The 5,239-nt window shown below is 43.4% G+C and overlaps 1 long non-coding RNA gene across 1 annotated transcript; it reads left to right on the forward strand.

Annotated features, from left to right (window-relative positions):
• Window positions 1-405: 405 nt before the first annotated feature.
• On the forward strand, window positions 406-5,239 carry LOC129385402 (uncharacterized). The gene is made up of 3 exons (XR_008612944.1): window positions 406-493; window positions 2,493-2,610; window positions 3,945-5,239. It is a non-coding gene; the product is annotated as an uncharacterized lncRNA (long non-coding RNA).

The following is a 5,239-nucleotide window of genomic DNA, read 5'->3' on the forward strand; positions in this document are numbered from 1 at the left end:
GCCTTGAGAGATGGCGCCACGCAGCGCGGCGCCTCCTTGAGACGCTTTTCTTGTTCTAGCTGGGCAGTGTACTATGGCTTCCTGGCGTCTTTCGTTGCCTGTCTTGCCGCCTTCAGCCGGGTTCTTCTTCGAGCTGGAGAGCGTCCATATGGACCAGTGCAATTTCACGTGGTGCGGTGTGGTGCGGCGGGGTGTGCCGGTGCGAATATGCACTACACCTATTTTAAGGCTGTGGTTAGCATTATCTCCAACCAATCTGCTTCGCCGGTTGCCATTTCACGCTAACATCTACTCTCAACTACGGGAGAGGCAGCATTTCTTTTTCTTCGCAATATTGCGTTAACCTCAATAGACCTCACTCTTATTTGCAGCAATTTCGGAAGCTCTTGGGTAACGACAAACAACACAAGGTCTTCGTAGGCGTTGGATTCTACTTCTACAACAGTACAACAGCCTGGGAGGACCTGGAATATATTGGAGATACTGTCGCCACGTGAGTACACAGTCCAACAAATGCAAGCAGTCTGCCCTTTGGAAGCGCTTTAGTTTGCGAAATTGCCCAGTAAATGCGCAGATTTTCTGTTACGGGGCTTTTTTCAGCCAATTCGTTACCCCTCATACAGTGCGTCTTCGTTATGAAGTTTTGCTCTTTTTCAAACGCTGCGTGGACGTGTTTTCCTCTTAGCGATGCTATGAAGCCCTTATATGCGGAGAGCGTACAAGAAACTGTATTAAAGATCAAGAAAATGCCAACGGTAACGAGGACGGTCACTTAGCCGACCATTATATATCAAGTGAGCCAACGAAATTTGAATATGCTGCACTCAGGCATCCTATAGAACAATTTACCCCCCTGACTCGTGAATTATTTCTGTCGATTATAAAATTAGCGTCTTCAGTATCATTCTAAGCTGAAGGTAAAATGGATAAAAATTTTGTTCTTTACGGAAACTATTGTGCTAGTTTGTTATTAACAATCTAATGATCAACAGTGGTTCAACAACGGAGAACACCTGCCTGAAGCCAATGTTTCCACAAGGGGCATTGTCTCCGTCAGGTCATTGACGGATAAAGTGCTAGTGTCGAGACGCTGGCTTCAGGCTGAGCTTCTCTTTGACCAGCCACTTTTGATCACTTCGAGTTTATACCTTTCTGTGAACCTATGACTATTTTTTTTATAACGTAGCCAATATTACATATTAAAAAATAATGCAGTCTGTGGGTTAACAGCAGCGTAAAATAAACGCGGACAAGACACAGGACGACCACTGACTGCGAACTACTACTGTCTATCACGCAATTACGAGCGTGTTTGAAATGAAAAGCGCTTGAGATATTCGTGGAATATAAATCTGCATACCAAAAGCGCGAACATTGAGCCCCTGTAAAATAAATGCTGAACTATGAAGACCGCTTGATATTTAGAAGACACTTAAAATGCTAGAATCAGTAGACTTAAGTTATCTGATTATCATCACATTGTGTGTTCTAAGTACACACACACAAAAAAAGAAAACAAATCTGCGGACCTCTCAGGTTATACTCGAAATGTCTGCGTCGGCATTAGGAGCAAAATCTGCTGAGAGATGGATTTCTGACGCAGACCCCCACCGAGGTTCTCAGACTGGCATGAGACTAGCATGAAGCCTGATGCAATCTTTTCGAGATTCAACACACACACAATGTTTTAGGAATTACGTCACCTAAATGGTTATTTGACTTCTCGCCGACTGCAGAATTGTTTTTTAACGATACGCGCATGGCGAGAGTATTTGAACATTGTTCAGACAGAAATAGTTCTGCCATATAAGCGACGAACACACCTAGACAATGACTCCTCCCCCACACGCGGATCGCACACAGAAGTGTTTGCAAACGTTCGGCAACGTACAGAGTAAAATTACGTTCTCTGTTTCAGAAAGCTGCACATTTATTTGGCGATAACTTTTTTCACCTTGTTGGAATTTATCTTTTGCTCTACGTTTGTTTCTTACGCCGACCAATTTTACGCTAAAGGTATCGTCATCGTCCTGGTTTCATGTGTCGCTCGAGTTTTATGTCAACGGCTTTATGTCGAAAGTCACCTGCGCCGCTGCAGGTACGCAGGTGACTTTCAAAAAAAAATGTCCATCATTGAGTGCTTCGAAGAAAGGAACGCTGCCCTTGAAAATGAATATTAAAGGTCTGCAGAAATATTTTTCGACTGGTCACACTTCTCCATTTCTGGGAATATAGGTGCTAAGACGCAACGCCATAATGGAAACCCTACGGCGTAGCCGACGCTTACCTCATGACCTGCATATGCATTGTAGCCAGCGTGGTTGCGCTGCCTCGGCGTAAACATTAAAACTGCTGATACAGAAGTACTAAAGTGAGCCAGAGTCTGCGTTGGCTACTAGGTAGGGCGTCGAGCTGGAACACTGCTCAATGCGATGACTTTCCTCATCACTTGCTGCCACTTGTGCCGCCTCAACGCGCTCTGTTGCCTGCAGGTCCGAGGTGGACATCTTGGTTGTAATGAGCACAGTTGTGACATTCCCGAGCAAAGCGCAATGCTTCACAATGCCGGTCAATGCCTACAAGAGTGCAAACGCTTATACCCCTACCCTGGTAAGTATATCCACGTTTTTTTTTTTAGCAATACGTGTGAACAAAATGAGTGAAAAATATTTCTTAAAATGTTTTTTCACACACTTGCGTGTAGAGGAAATTCGCTAAATATATTGTTGAAATCCGCAACGTGAGCTTGTTGTTACGTCGTTATAAATGGCTTTAGACTTACCGCGAAGTTATAAAAAGAAAAGCACGAACTAAATGCAGGCCCACAAACTCTCCGATCTACTTAAACAATAACTACATCCAGTGCCTGGAAACTACTCTCGCTTGAGGCCAAAAGAATCATTGAAGCAGCTGATAACTGCGTAAGTGTTGCATCCATATCACTGTCACGCAAAGAACTGTTCTACCTAAACGCGAATGCGCCCTGAGAAACTGTGATTACGCTCCTAGTATAAATCAGTGGCGTTTTTTCCTGAATAAACATTGTTGGAAGTGGCGCCCTGTGTGTGTGTGTTTCTTCTTTGTCCTCCGTCTTTTTAGCGCCTTCACTTCAGAAATCATACTCTCGCTTTTCACGCGAGGTGTCGCACTAACAATAGACTTAACAAGTTATGCGTGCGTAGATAAAGAGCTGCATGTACTGCTGCACACTTCGAGTGGTTTGTGCTCGAAGAAAAGAAAGAAAGACTTGCAATGCAGTAGTCGTCGTTTGTGTCGGAAGGGCAAATACAGAAACTCTACCGAGTATCGAACGCTATACTGATAAGTATATAAGCATAAAGCGTTATACTGATTAGCATAAAAGTATGAAACGTTATACTGATTAGCATAAAAGCAAAACCCTTACATTAATTAGTGTGAAAGTATAAAACCACACCGATGAGTATAAAAGTCTGAAACGCATTGCTGATTAGTATAAAAGTACTAAAAGTTATACTGATTAGTGTCAAAGTATGAAAAGTTATACTGAATAATATAAAAGCACAAAGCGTTACACTGATTACAATAATATTATTAAAGGTTATATTCATTAGCATGAAATATAATGTTTGTTCTAATTAGTATATAAGTATAAAACGTTATACTGATTAGTATACAAATATAAAACGTTATACTGATTAGTATAAATGTATAAAACTTTATATTCAATATTGCGTGAACCATAAGATGCTAAGCTTGGCAAAAAAACAAAGCAGCAGTAAGAGCAAACTCTTTGAAAAAGCTGTAATCATTAAGCTGAGGTCGCTGCGTATAGCCGTTACGAGAATGCTAAATACTGAAGTTGCGAGCCATGATGACGCATAAAAGAGGGATTTGTCGTTGCTTGGGCAATGGGGGTGGGGGAAGCGGGGGATACCGATGATACATCCTGCGAAATTTCGCAGCATGGCGCCTCCTCCGTCATGGCCAGATCAAATTTCTCGAGACCGGCGCTCATCGTGGCCTTCGCGCTGCAGATGGGCGTCATGGTATACAAGTTTGCTGATAAGCCCGCGAGCCCCAATAGCGTCCTGTACAAGCCGTGTTCTGATTTCGAAATCTCCGACTACTCTCAGGCAAGTCTGTCCTCCCGAATCCGTGAATGCGTTGCCGCTTTAGGGACATGTCGAGTCAGTCCGCGCATCCGTCGCTCGTATGCAGCAAATAGCTGCACCAATAGACTTCTTTGCCTTTGTAGGTGGCACGTTGCAATTATCGATACGAAAAAAGGTCACGGGGATCTTTTTTATTTTTTCTGTGATTGGAGCCATCTGACAACTTGCAGACTGACCCTGTTATGTCTTTGCGCACACAGCATTTGACGGGTTTGTTGTGGTGTTTTTTTTTATTTTCTTCACAAACAGAAGCCGTGCAAGGCTCGCTTTTGCTTTCGAAACTCGAGGCCAAGCTTAAGTTGGCGACACAGACAGCGGAGAGTTTCTATAGTGTACCATTAAAAAAGTCGTGCGTTTAATTATTTCCGGCACTTCTTTTTTTTTTTCGAGCTAATTGCAAAATCTTAAGTCGAGCTGATAACCCACCAATATATGCTCGGCCAGCTTGAAATTCAAATTTTTCCGTAAATAAGCGATTAAGTGATCGAGGCATGATGCACATTTCCCTTCCTTGAATAAAGAAAACTAGTTAAATTGCACACTGCACACCTGAGGGGAAAAAACTGCAAAATCTGCTGCAGAAATTCTGGACAGGAAGCTTGCGGTGCCCGCAGCCTGCTAGCTGCCACGGCGTGTGGGCGATACGATCTAAATTTAGAAGTCGTGGTGGCTGCCACTTACTGGACTGTTATACGACCTATTCTTTTTTTTTTCAATTCCTTGTCCAGTGACGTCAAGTTAACATCATTAACAGTACGTCGGATGTGCCTGTACAAACATCTTCTAGCACACAAATCTATCATGCGTTGCCCTCTATAGGCTGCCATTGTTAGAAAACGTTCGTGCCAACAACCCGGGTTGGCGGCTCTCCAACGCACCCGTACTATAGTCGATTTTCGCACGTGTAACACAAGTAGGACCACGCCGCACACGCACGGCAAAAAAATGAAAAAATAAACACCGTTTCGTATTACGATAACGTAACTCTCTTCGCGCGTATCGCACCCTATGCTACCTCGGTCATCTATAGATGCTCTCGAAGTTGCTAGCGGCATCTCTGCAAAGAGAGACAGTGGAATCAGAGT

This window comes from Dermacentor andersoni, chromosome 7 (assembly GCF_023375885.2).
Source record: "Dermacentor andersoni chromosome 7, qqDerAnde1_hic_scaffold, whole genome shotgun sequence".
NCBI lineage: Eukaryota > Metazoa > Arthropoda > Arachnida > Ixodida > Ixodidae > Dermacentor > Dermacentor andersoni.